The 14,206-nt window shown below is 45.9% G+C and overlaps 1 long non-coding RNA gene across 1 annotated transcript in view; it reads left to right on the top strand.

Moving 5' to 3' along the window:
* LOC147653071 (uncharacterized) overlaps positions 1-12,840 on the top strand; it is a 30,684-nt gene extending 17,844 nt beyond the window's left edge. Inside the window, exon 5 of the long non-coding RNA XR_015287560.1 lies at positions 9,174-12,840. This is a non-coding gene — a long non-coding RNA (uncharacterized LOC147653071). The remainder of the gene's footprint in view (positions 1-9,173) is intronic.
* The last annotated feature ends 1,366 nt before the right edge of the window (positions 12,841-14,206 follow it).

Genomic DNA, 14,206 nt, shown 5'->3' with positions numbered 1-14,206 from the left:
CTGTTGCTGTTATGATTGCCTTGCTCAGATCCATACTTTGTTCAGTGTCTCCAATACTGTGCTCTGTCCCTGAACTAGTGGTCTGAGTTCCTCCTAAAGGCTGTGGAGAGATGAGCACTTTCTCTGGTTCTAACATGGTCTGCTAAAGTCAGGTGAGATAACTCCCCTCTCGTATCCAGTCCCTAACCCAGAGGGGAGACATGAGTTACAGATGTTACAGCAATGGAAGTTCAGATTTTTATGGTAGAAAGACAACATGAACCACCTTGTGAGCACTGATGTTTCTAGGTGGCTTTTAAAATGGATGTTCTCTATAACAATACAAACTGGGGACTCACTAATACCGATTTCCATGGCTTATAAAGCACAGGGAAACAGCTGAGTTTTGCCTTTTGGGCAAAAAGCTATGTTGGCTTCTCCTGGTTCCTGGTGGGCAAATACTGATGGGAAAAGTTGGGAAAACCATGAGAAAAAACAGGAGGGAATTGGAAGATGAAGCTTAACAAGATGAAGACAGATCCCACTTGAATGAGTGGCAAAAACTAACCCTTTTTCCTCTGACTGAGTTGACTGTCCAGGCAGTCAGCACTGAGTCCCCTTTGTTGGAGAACATGCTATCCCAATCACTTTGTGTCAGCCAGCAGATAATTGCTGTGTACTCACAAAGGGTGTATTTCTTTACTGTGTATGGTTGTTCTTATTGTGGTGACAGTTCCAGGGTGCACAGCTAATCCTGAGGGCTGAGGTTTAGGTGAATGGGATGCATATCCTTGTGATTTCTCTCAGTAGCCATGAAAATATTTGACAGAATAATTTGTGTTTTCTGAAAGTGGACAAAGTGGGCTTGTTGATAGCAAGTGCTAAAATAGGGTATGCCCTGCAGCACAAGTTTGTACACTTCCTCATCTCTCAATCAAATATGACTGTAAAATGTCCTCTGCTTATGATCTGTGCAAATCATATCCATGTCCCACAAAGCTTGAGGATCTTTTTGGAGCAGACAACACCACAGGGTAGTGGTGAGATGTGTTTCAGCACTTGCAGCAACATGGAGCGTCTTCTTGTCTCATGAGAATAAGTGAATTAGCTGACCCCACGCTCACCTTTAGTAGCGTCTTTTGCTTTAAGTACCTCACCTGTGGCATTTTATTTACCTTCCCTCTGTATGGAATATTCCTTGTCTCTTTAGAGTCCCTGGTACGTATGCCTGCCAAAACCCCACCGTGTTTATCAGGAGCTCTTTTTTCACTTGGGATAGCCGTGCAGCTGTTACGCTGCTGTCTGCTGGGTGAAAAGAGAAATCCTCCAGCCAGAGAAGGCAAATCACCAGCTTATTTGCTTATTTTCAGTATCATCTTCTGGAGGCTGAAGGCGTAGCAGGGGGAGTAGCTGTGCAGGCTGCCTGCTCTGCAGACTGCTTGTGAATGCCGCCTGTGTCGGCGGCACGAGGCCAGGCGGGTTGCCCTTTGGCAGTGTGGGACTGGAAGATGGATTGGATGGCATGTGGTCTCCGTGCTCGAGTGCCCGGGGAGCTGGCTCGGAGCAGCACTGGAGCACACTCCCAGGCACGCGCTGGCCTTCCATTGATTCAGCAGGCTGCTTGCTCCCGTCTGTCAGAGCTCGTAGGCTTCTCTGGGCTGCCTGCGCAGCCCCTGCCAGGACAGCATGAATGAAACTCTGGTAATTACTACAGCATGACTTCACTAGAACCATAGTGCTAGGGTTCATCACCAGCTCATTAATTAAATAGTTGCCATGGTGATGGTTGCCTTGGTAGCATCAAATCCTTTTTCCTGCTTTCCCCCTCCTCCTCTCCGCTTCACAGGGTTTCTCATTCATATCCTTGTGTTTTACATGAATGAAACCAGAGGGAATCACGGGGCTAGGCAGAGAGGCACTTGAGGAAAGATAATGCCTGTTTTCCACCATGCCTGTCACCTTGTAGGCATGAACGATCGCTCAGCACCGTGCCCATGTTTTGTTTTTCTTGTCTACATAAAGTCTGCCTCATAGCCATCTTGTTTTTTCATTTGTTGCCTTTAGGTCAAATCCTGATTATCCTGAGAACCTGTGTTATTCTGGGGTCCCAGGACCGGCTCCTCTCATTTTCAGTGCTGCAAGGAAAGGACTGGGCACTTCATTTGTGTCCAACTGCAGAGTCTTGGCAGTCTTCCAGAGCTGAGCTTTTGCCCGTGTGGGTTTTCTGTGCTTGATTAAATCACAATATTTCCTCTGGCTCTGAAGCCAGAAAGGACCATTAACTCTTCAACACTGGCCACCTGCATAGTTCAGATCAGGGACTCCCTTCCAATGGCTTCTGCTTTGTGCCTGAAAGCTTCTGGTAGAGCTCTGATTTGCTTTTAGAAGACATCTCATCTTTTTATAAATAATATGTTACTAGTGATGGCAAACACTTGTGCTGTGGTAGTCTTCCCAGGTGTTTAAGCACCCCTCATTCTTAAGAATCTTCTTCTCCAGCATGCTTGGTGAGTCTTGTTTGGCATTACTTCTCTCTTTCATGGTCTTTGATCGCCTGTGGGCACTTTCTTATGGCATCTAGCAGCTCTCTTCTTCACCCAGAGTTTGGATACTTCCAAGTACCCATGGACCCACATGGATGGTTGATGATTTTCCCTGAGCTCACCATTCTGTCCACATCTCACTGTGGATACTTAGAAAAGAAAATAACCCTCTGAGGATAGCAAGACATGTCTGTATTCATTTTGTAAGAACGTTTTTCTAGTTCAAAGTATTCAAAGTAATAACATGGATGTGTTTCAACAGCCAAAAGAAATGTTTTCATGGCTCAAAATTGAGAGCCTGTGGTTTGTAGAACTTTGTGAGGAAGTACAGCCTGTTTGAACTGTGTCAGAGGAGCATACAGGGTCCCAGAGCCTGAAGTGACCTTGTCCATGTAGGTGTTGGGAGTGGTCACTGGTGGGTGCTGTCCTTTGAGCCACATCATTGGAAACAAGACAGTTGGTATGGGCCAAAATCACACTTGTAGTGTAAGAATGGGTAGCTTGTTTAGATGATGGGGACTCTGGAATTCATCTTTCTCCCTGACTCTGTTTTATATAAAAGTCGAGCCACGGCATTAGAAGTGGGGGGTAAAATTTAGCCCATGGGATGGATTATCCCTCGTTTCTTTACTACCAGGCTTCACCCAACTTTGTCTGAAGCATTTGGCAGTGGCAGTGCTCTGAAGGAGGTCTCTCAAGCAGATGGAGCTATGGGCTGTGCAAAATTGAAAATCCATATGTTTTTGACTTGGCCCTACCCAGAAATGTGAAAAATTGCCAGGGCTGTGCATTGACTGTGTTTTTTCCAGCCAAAATATGTTCTCACTGGCTCCATGTCCTTTCAGAGATGCATAAAACTTCCCTGAAAGTGCCATAACAACTGGGACACCAGGCAAAGGACAGGACCTGCCTGTCTGGTAGCTCACAGCTGTTACACGTGGCTGTGTTGGTTTTGACATAAGGCTCACTGAACACAGATACGAGGACAAGCAGAGTCAGACCATATCTCCATTGTGTTTGGCTGCCAAAGTGCTTTCAGCCCAGTGAAAGAAGGACCCCAGTGTGAGTGACTAGGAAATGCTTGTCTCTTTCTGGGGAAATGTCCTGTACTAGAGAGGGGAAAACTGACACGGTTCTGGCCAGCCCCTTTGTGGGTTGTTACTCAGTTTCTTACTGTGGTTTTCCTTCCCCTTCAGTTTTCTGCACTAATTTTGTAATAACAGCTAGCGCTGGATTTCATAACACAGACATACAACATGCAATTAGAAATTGCTTTGTGTGAAATAAAGTAGCTGTGAGTCATATCCAGACAAGTGAATTATCTGTGATTATTCAGCCAAGAAGGGAGACAGTGGTAAGCAGAGGAATGTGCACACCAAGGGCTACACATTATTATTTGCATTTCCATACTATTAGGAGGAAGCATAAGGAGGAAAGCAATACCATATACTATGACAGGGCTTATTGGGATGTCTGTGTGTAAACATCCATGTGATCAAGTCCTCATGGGGAGGAACAGGTGATTTTCTCCTGATCCTAAGATTTGTGCACCCAGAGGATGGGCCAGTGACATTGCTAGGGGTCTTTGTTTCTTAAAAAAAAAACAAAAACAGGGTAGGGGAAGATATGTATGTATCTTTTAGAATTCTAAATTTATGTGAAGCGAATCTTGTATATGACTTAACCTAATGGGGAACTAAGATTTCTTCAAAGGGAGATGGAAAAAAATAGATTTCCAGCACAGCCTTGTTTGGTGTATCTGTTGGATCTGCTTATTTTTGTCCTCTGGGAATGAAAGGTGGTATTATGAAGGGGCCTTGGCTGTGCAGAAACAGCTGGGAAACCTTTTGGGGTGAGGAGTTGCTGGCTTTGTGTGAAGCAAGGTGGCTTTTGCGGTGGTTTCCCAGCGTGTTCGTTATTTATTGCTTAGGAGCTGGGACTGCAGTCAGGGGGGTGGGCAGGGAGGCAGTTTGCATTTCCCGAGTGTCAGTGGATCAGCCAGTGGGAGAGACAGCGGCAGCAGCGGAGAATGCGGGCAGGCAGTGTGCCGGCTGCCGGCTCCACACAGCTGCACGCTGGTCGTGGGAAGGGTGATTCCTTTTGAAGGTGTACATTGAAACTGGAGCTCTTTCTGCGAGGCAAGAGGTACTGGGAAGGGACTCACAGCACTTGCTAGAGAGCATCTTCACAGTCCTTGCTGAGTTGCTTCGACTGCCCAATGAAGTTTGTTTTCCATCCATGGCAGAGAATCAGTTGACCCTTCCCCAGCCAGTCACAAATGCCTCCATCTGTAAAATGACAGTGAGAAATGCTTAATCTTCCAAGATGAATCTAACAGATGCTTCTCCCAGGAAATGAACTAAAGGTTGCAGCTTTGCTTGAGCGATTGTGAGTCAGGTATGAGTCATTTCTCCCTTGAAGGGCATCTGGATGTGCTTTGCTGATAAACACACAAAGAGCACAAAGCCTGGGGTGAAAGGTTATCCCAGGAAGGAGAAACTAGAAAAAAAACAAAAACCACAAAAAACCCTGAGATATACCAGTATACCCAGAACCTTCCTCTGCAGCCCACAGGATGCATTAGCTGTGGGTTTTAACGACATTGCATGCTAACTTGGAAAAAGCTGAGAGGAGCCTTCTGCTATAATGGAATTTGGATACTAGTATTATATCTATTGTTTCTGTGGCTTCTGATTGCTGCAGGTGCATTGAGCCCAGAGAAGTGGGAATTGTGGAAAAAATACACCTTCAGCTGTTTTTCCACACCAAATCAAGGTTGTCTGAGTACAGATTAGAGTCAGAGAGTGATACTGCAGAGTATCTGACACCTCTGTAACTGAACTGTATGAAAAAAATAGTCATTTTCAGGAAATAACGTGGTAATGGCTTTCCAAAGCAATCATAAATTAATAAAGTTGGTGCAGAAATTGATGGCCAAAATTGTCTGGCCTTGTGATATGCAGATCAGAATAGGAGATCACAGTATTTCTGCTTAGTTTTAAAAAGATCACAAAAAGAGGCACTGGACTATAAAGAACTGAGTGTAAAACTTGTTTCCAGGAGCAAGCCTCTACTGGTTTTAGATGGTCCTGTTAGCTCAATGGTAATCCCTGCTCCCATAGAACATTAGAGGCAGGAAAGCTGGCTGCAACAGCAGCTAATTAGCATTAATTGTGCTTCATCTGATGGAGCTAATCCTAGCCAAGTGCAGCCAGACACCAATTTCCATACATTGCCGTTCTGACCATTTTACTATCAAGCTGTTCCTTAGTGACGTACATTTATTTATGGCACAGGGCCTACAAAAAGCAGCTGAGCATCCTGCTTGAGGAAGCCACTGAAGCGTGGTCTGTAGGAAGAGATCCTGTCTTTTACCAGGCTGACAGATACATCAGGAAGGGGCCAGACAGGCTTGCCAGCACACAAGTCCATTCCCAGGTCAGGCATGGAAGACGCTTCTTCCGAGCAGAAGCAGGTCAGGGAGTTCTCACTACTCACTACTGTGAGTTCAACTTAATTATGCTAATCAATCAAGCAATTAGAGGGATAAATGATGACTTGTGGGGACAAAGAAGTAGCTAGCCCTTTTGGGCTAGCAATCAGCTGAGTTTGGGCAGGGAGTAGAGGTGGTGGGGAAGATTGATATAAAAATCTCTGATTGTGTCTATGGCTTTAGATGTTGTAGAGGTTATGATTTTTAGATTTTAGGGTTATCCAGAGCTCACACTTTGCCATGAGGCAGAACAGGTATATAGATGGAGATGCAGCTTCTTCTGGCTGCTGCCTGCTTCAAGCTGGTGCTGGCAGATGCATGCAGTATCAGTGTTCCTTGTTTATTTGTGTTACAGGAGGTCCCTGCCCTTTCCCCACGCTGACTGAGAAAGCTCTAGCTCATCCCTGGGATCATTTCACATTTGTCATCATGACAGCCAGGGGATTTGATCACGTTTGGATCATCTCATAGCCAAACTGTCATGCATATCCCTGACCTGAGCGAGCACATTATCTTCTGCACCAGCTACTCGTGAGCTGACTTTCACCTGTGGATTTGTGCCTGGTACAGCCACGGGTCCAAAGTCATCAGGAGAATGACAGGCCAAAATGTGACCAAGATTGAGAGGTTTGCCCTTGTAGCCCTGTGCTGTGGCGCAGATGAGAAAAGCCAACCTTTCGAGGGGCATAAATCTGCATAGCCAGGATGAAGGAATAGCACACAGGAGAGTCTGTTTTGGCTCAAGCATCTCTTCCAAAAGTGTTCTTAACTTGAAGAGCTGAAGCATTTACCGTGTCCCTTGAAAGTCATTCTATCTACGTCAGTTACCTTGACTGGAAAAACACAAGAGAAGAAAGAGCACACCATTCTTAAAGCAATAGGTATCACTCAATAAAGGACACATTTTTTATCCTTCCCCAGGTCTGAAATAGAAGCAGCAGAGTGGAAGGTTAAACCCAAGCTATTCAGTATTGCATTAGGTGTGTACTAGAGAGGTCACCTCTGCAAGAAAAGGTGTCTGATACCTGTGAAATAGGGGAGGGAAAAGAGGAGCAGAAGGGAATATTTCTGAAGGGAGAGAGATATCCATGTGTCCTGATGAAGAGGGTTGTAATGGCTGCAGCTTTCCTTGCCTGGAAGTAAAAAGCACCTTCAGGCCAGGACTGCAGGGATAACATGTTAGCCCGCTCTGTTTTCTCCTCCAGACCTTGCTGTCACATACAGGCTTTGACAAAACAGAAGCAAGGCAGGCTGGAAAACTTCCTCAGAAATAGAAAAGTCAAGAAGCATTCTACTCAGAAAAAGGCTTCCCAAGGCTGGTGACGTACTTTGAGATAGTGAGTGATCGACCTCAACAGCAGAAGGGAAAAAAACAACAAAACTATCTGTTCCTCCCTCTGGCAGGCTCTAGTGCCTTGGGAGACGGCTCTGCTGACTCATTCAGAAAGCAGTTTTCAAAACACGACTCCTTCTCTTCTATCTAGACAGCTCTTTTCCCTGGGAACAGCAGCCCACCTGCCCCAGTCAGCACAGGCAGGATGGGAAACCTGCCCTCCTCCAGCTCTTGATGGGCCTCTGGCTCAGTGCCTTGGCACAGGCACCCTCCACTCCTTGGTCTGGACCTAATTCTGAAAAGCCCAATTGCATAAAAAGCTGTGGTCTGATGTTTGGAAGTTGCTCCAATATGCATCTCCTGTGCTCTACAGTAGCAAGCCATGAAAAACAGTAAATAAACAGACATAAAAAATACAAGCAAGATGAAACAAAAGAGGTTGCTGGTTCCATTTCTTTTCCTGTTAAACAATTGGTTTCTTCTACATGAAGACGAGAGCCTGGTGCAAGGTAAATCTAACTGCCGGCTTTAAAGATATAAAATCTGTCCCAGGACAGCCCTAAGGTACCTGGCAAGGCATGCCAGGGAAAAGGTGGCTCTGTGCTTGTCCCACTGCAGGCTCTGTATACGCAGATGTACTCGTGCTGCTGAGGGAGGCAGGGTGCTGACAGCATGGCATGTTGGATGACCCTTTTTGTGTGAACGAATCAGGAATCCTTTATCTAGTTCCTAGCCAGAGGACATCACTATGTCTATTTTGTAGGTGCTAAGAAGTTTTTTTTTTGCTTGTGGGCAGATCAGGGAAAGCTACTGGGTCAGTCAGAGTATCAAGATGGCTGCGTAGGAGGACAGCCCAAACAGGGCCACATTTCCTCAGAGATCTCTCTTTGGTACCAAAACTCTTTCCACAGGGACCTTTTATATGCTGGCACCATTTCAGCCTTCCCCCAAGCTGTGGTTGTGGTGTCTGTGTGGGGAGAAAGTAGAATTTTATTCACGTAGCTTTTGGCAGGGCTCGCTCAGCCCTGGAGAAGAGATCTGTGCTGGAGAAAGGAGCAAACTCCTCAAGGTTTTCCCTACAAATTGCCATGACTTTGACTCAGCTGGAAGCAAGCTAGCATCAGTAGCATCAATCTCTGAGCAACCTCACAGAGGTGAAACTGATAGGAAATAGGAGAGCTTCCTGTGGGAGCTGCTTGGTGGCAGCTTGGGTGAAAGGGAGGATACACAGGAGGTGCCTCATCTGAGCGGCACAAGCAGGCTCTTGGACCTCACTTCTCAGCATCAGCGGATGTGCAAAGCATTAAATCCCTAGTCTGCTTCCCAGGAAGTCAATTATTCTTCCCCACTTTACGGGGGGCAGGCAGCACATGCAGTTTCTGTAGACAAACAAGGAGCTGGTGAGCAAAGAGGACCTGGGGACTGGGCATCTGTTTCACAGGAGATTGGATCAGATCTGAGGGCTGTGACTAGTTCATCTGCCTTCCTGGCTGGTGACAGCTGACAGCTGTGGAAGACAGAGGGAGAGAGGGAGGCTTGATGTGAAAGGAAAGGGAGCTGGAATTGCAAAAACACACTGATGATGGTTTTGCTAGTAGAATTCCAATTCCAAATCTACATGTGATGAATTAAAACCTGAAATGGTGTTTAGCAAACGCTGCTTGCCAGGCCAAATTAGCAGCCTCATTTGTTGCCAGTGGCAGCTCTTTAAAACTCTTAAAGATGGGCTCCTTTTAAAATGTGGCATAAATAGGATGTTTTCTCAACAGTAGCATTTCCTCGCTTGAGCATCGCAGTAATTTTTGTCCCCTTTGGTCTCCCACAGCTGGTATACCAAAAGAAAACGCCAGCACAAAACCCAGCCAAGCTCCTTGGAAATGTAAATAGACCGGAACCACTGGTGTCCTCTTAACACAGCATCAATCACTGCTGGGTGCTGGAAGTGGCAACACGTTCGTTGCAGCCCAGGCAGCCATCGCGGGCAGCAGACGGAGAAGGTTTAAGACCTTGTAGCACTGCTTTGGAGTTTCTCTGCAGAAAATGGAGCACAGATGGGATGTGCTTTGACCTGCTCACTCAGTAACTGCAAAATCCTTGTATTTTCAGGATGGCTCTGTATTTATCTCTGGGCATCTCTATTTATCTCTGTGGCATGGCTTGGAAACCCTCCACATACTCACTACTCATGCCAGTCTTTGTTGGCTGTCAGCTGAGCTTCCTATGGATTTGAGGTGAATTAGCAGACAGTAAACTAAGGCAGGTCCATATCTGCTGGTGGGCTCTTCTCAGGAAAAATTAACCCATTTACTTTGTCCCAGAAGACTGTGTTTCCAAAAATAGTAGTTTTTGGAGACAGTTGCTGCAGGGGAACTGCAGCTGGCGATCAGCACCACATCCATCAGCCAAAAGAACAGAAACAGATCCTTCCATTACAGAGGATTGCCATGCCACAGAGACTTCTCACAGAAGACAGAGGAACCTTAGGAAACAGTGGATGGTAGGCTCTCCACTGGAATGCTGGTGTTATGAGATGCTTTGACCTGGTGATGAAGTGTAGGGAGGCTTTTAGCCAGAGTGTGTTCTGAACAGTAAATACTGGCTTTACCAAACAAAGAATAAGGGGAAGTCTGCTGAGAATTTTAGGGCAAAGCAGGAAATTATTTTAGGGAGAATAAACAACAGTCACAACAGTGGATGGAGCTTCACCTGGCCTGTTTCAGATTTCTCTTGGCCAGGTCTGGGAGATGACATGGTGTACACACACCTGACTGCATCGCTCTGTTGATGATTAGGAAGGCAGTAAGTGATCCCAATGGACACAGGGGGTTAGAAGATGACTATTTTGAAGGTTATACCAGAAAAACTGCTTTCAGAACTTGTTTCATTAGAGTAGTATTTGTTAAATTTTTAGGGATGAATTTTGGGCTGTGTGGAGCAGGATAATGCGCTGTTATGTTTTCATGAGCACCTCATGTAGGAGCATACCGACTCTTGGACATCCTTGTGGGATGTTTGTTCTGCAGCCTTTTTGTGTTTCAAAACTTTCATTTTCCAAGAGCACCGGGTGGTCGTGCGAGTCATTGCTTTTCAGGTTACTCTCTCTTTCATGCCACGGAGCAGCAAGGGGTGCCTGACACAGCTGCCTGTGGGAACTGCTGAGGACTTGTAGTCACTAAGGCTGGCACATACTGGAGGGGATTATGGTTGTGCTGATGGTAATGGGACTGATGGATCAAACCAGCCCGTGCAGAACCACATCTCAGGGCAGGGAATGATTCCTTGCCACTGTGGGAGGATGTTCACACCACCTCTTTCTTTTGAGATGTTTATCATGTGTTGCCTCCAGGGAGGATGGTTGTGAGCCAGAGCCCAGCCTGTGAGCTGTTATACATCATTTTCTCTTCCTCTAACTACAGGTGGAGCTGAGGGGCCACTTTCTAACTTAGGAAATAGTTTGACAAGTCTTGCTGCCTGAATTAGCAGAGATTTCCTTTTTCACTGAGTATGTCCTCCTGCTTCCCTTCATCTCCCTTTACCAAACCATAGTTTGGGGAGCTGATTGCACACACATGCACACCTACACACAGAGCAATATCACTTCCCTGGTTCTGCTCCCTTCCTCTCACAAACTTCAGGATTAATGCAATGAAAATGGTGGCAGGAATAGACATCCCAGGGCAGTGGCCACCTTTGTTAAAAGAAGCCATGAGCTGGGCCAGGCCTTAAATCTGAAGGCCCATCTTTGGGGGTTCTGGCCTTCAAGGACCAGCCTAGAACTTCCTGGAGCTGGCAGAAGATGATATTACTATTGAACCTGCGGAGATGCTCTGAGGTAAACAGAAAGCACAGTGATGCTTGGGAGAGCACAGCTTGGCTCCAAAGAGCTTCAAGGTGGTGTTGATACCTGACTGTTGATAATTTACTGTTAATACCTGAGATGCTTCTTGCCCATCTGTGACAGAAATGCACTTTGATGTAGAGCAAACCCCACTGGTGATTGCTAAACATGCAGAAACCCTCAGTTTCTGGTGCATCGCTCAGAACTATGTCTGAATTCCCTGCCACAGGAGCTAATCCATTCTTCTGCACGCCTGCCTGTTGCCCTTCAGGGATTAACAACCCTTGGTAGAGCCTGGGGTGGATCTGGCACAGAGGGACTCTCTGTCCCTGTCCCTGACTGCTGCAGCTGGGCAGCTGCTGGCCCTCAGGGCAGGTGCCCCTCTCAGAGCTTCTCTTTTGGAGATTGGAAAGCTCTCCCAGATGCAGCAGGGAGGAGCCAGGGAGGAGGAAGAGCCTGGCTGTAGATACAATTGGTTGTAAAGGATGTAAAACAAGCAGCATTGTTTACTTCCTGCCCAGAATGGACAATATACCTTCACCTTCCCAGGCAGTGCCACAGCCAGGGCTATTGTATTTGTTATTATTATTTTCCTCCCCATTGTTAGAAGACACGATTTCATTGTTGTTATTTTTAATCTGCCGGTTCCGGAGCTTTAGGATGCTACCTGCCGGCCCTACCTGAATGTTTTGATTCAAATCATACCTTTCTCCTGGTGTCATTCCTATCACAGTGACAAGCCTGCTCCTGGAAACAACAATGGTGCATTATTCAGACTTTGACTTTGCAGCTGATGGGAGATAAAATTATAAAGAGGGGTAGGTGAATCATCTGCTCTGAAGCACTGATGAATACACACGAGATGCTCAGATCGCAGCTCTGTGTGTTACAACGAGTGAGTGGAGAAAGGGGAATGATAAGAGATTCAGACAAATGCAGGGAACAAAATGACCATACATGCTGGTAGGACAGTAGGAGGATGTCTTTTCCACTCACATGCTGGACTCTCCTGGCAGAACTGCAGTGTTACGATAGTGCTTTCACCCTGGTTTTTTATTTGGTTTGGTTTTTTTTTGGTCACTCCTGCCTTGTAGTGGATTCAGTGAGAAAAGGAGGTTGGTGTGGCATGAGGATGGGGACCCTTCTTTCACTGTGTGATCACTGTCACCCACACCGTGCACCAAAGAGTGTGTGAATGCCTGCAGAGTTAAGGGTGGCTCAACAGAGGACTTTGACAAGAAGCTCTTGCGTACACCAAGGCACATATAGCGTGGGGGATGGACCAAAGATACAGAGCTTCATGTTCATTTTTAAAAATCCATAAAATTAATTCCCCTACATGTTAAAGAGATAGAGAACATATTCTCTTTTTCTCCACCAACTCTTTCCTTTGCTTCTCTCACCTCAAAAAACAGGAAAATGTACTTGCTTTGAGATCTTTTATGTCTGAGAAATTGAGAGGGTGGAAAGCTCTCTTGTTCTTTATTTTGCTTCACTTGGAAGACCTGGAAAACACAAAAGAAAGTACTTCTTTGAATATGTGGTTTTGTTCTGTTACTGTCCTTCAAAATGTGTCCTTCAAGCTTATGAACAGGCTTTTTGAATTTTTATGGAAGAACCAGAGGATTCAGAAAATAAATCTACACTTTCCCAAGTGCCAGATAATATCTCCGAGGTGCAAATCCTGCCATAATATCAGGAACTTAGCACTAGACCAGTGCCAAATCTGACCAGTTAGGTGAGAAGTCTAGAAGGTGACCTGAACATGGTGGTTCCATGTGCTGTAAGAGATAGGACATTACATGCCCTTCAGCTCATAGGGTCAGGTTCAATAAAAAAATGAGAAATAGCTGTGGCAAATAAAGCTCGTGTACTATTTAACAGGTGGATGGGTGAACCACTGGCATGAAAAGTGAGGGAGACAACTTTTTGGTCAAAGTCAGCTCACCTAAGCTTTCCAAAATTTCTATTACACATTATGAAGTGGGCTATTTTTAAGCAGGGAAGGAAGGACCATTGACTTCATGCTGGTGTCTCATTTCACTGCATTGTGGTTGAAGCACGTGCTGTAGTAAAAAGGTCTGCAAACCAATATTGAGATTAAACTGCTCATTCATATGTATAAAACACTGTGGAGGAGCTGGATGTGTCAGTTCCTCTGTGATTTGCAATGCCATTTGCAATAATGTAAAGACAATAGGCATAAGAGGTCTTCCTCCAGATATAAAAGAGGAATGAAAAGTGTGAGGGGTTTCCCCTGTCCATAGAAATCAGCCCTAGGACAACTGATACTGATTCCTTTGGAGCAGTTGTGCTCTGCCCAGGCTGCACAGAGAGCTCTGTTTCTTCAGGGTCACAGAGGCTCTTGGTACCCTTCCCTGTAGTCATTTAATAACTCACATTTATTGCAAAACTACTATTCATATTCCGTTCAATTGAGGGAGGAGCAGGCTGTGTGCAGCAGTAGCAATGTACATTGTCACGGTTCACAAACTCATGGCACTTGACAAGTGAGAGGAAATTGCATTTTTCCCCACTGTAAAGCAGCTGCAGCAATGGAAGGTATGAAATTAGTCAGTCTTAACATGCATTAATCAAGGAAAGGAACTTGAAGATGCCCTTGGGGAAAGACAGACTGAGAGGCTGGGTCTTGAGCCTGTTTTTGCTGGTGGCACACGCTAGAGTGACAGCTCTGGTCAATGGCAGCTGGTGGCTGGGCACGAGCAATGGGTAAGAGACAGTTCAGGGGCCAGTCTGGAGAGACCATGCTATCATGGAAACAGTACTAAGACCCAGAGGCTGATGAGGATTTCAGCATTGGGAGGAGGAAGAGGGGGAGATTTGGAAACAGCAGGTCTAAGGGAAGCATTCCTGAGCCACCTGGAATGTCAGTGTCTTGGGATTGCTCCCAGTGGGAGATGTCCCATGGAAGGCATTCATCTGATTCTGCAGCTTCTCTGCTCCAGTGCTGTCCCTGCAGGTGTGGCAGGTGATGGATCTGCACCATGTGTGTGTTCCCT

This window comes from Cyanistes caeruleus, chromosome 5, assembly GCF_971803275.1.
Source record: "Cyanistes caeruleus chromosome 5, bCyaCae1.hap1.1, whole genome shotgun sequence".
Classification (NCBI taxonomy): domain Eukaryota; kingdom Metazoa; phylum Chordata; class Aves; order Passeriformes; family Paridae; genus Cyanistes; species Cyanistes caeruleus.
This window is presented reverse-complemented; position numbering and strand designations above follow the sequence as displayed.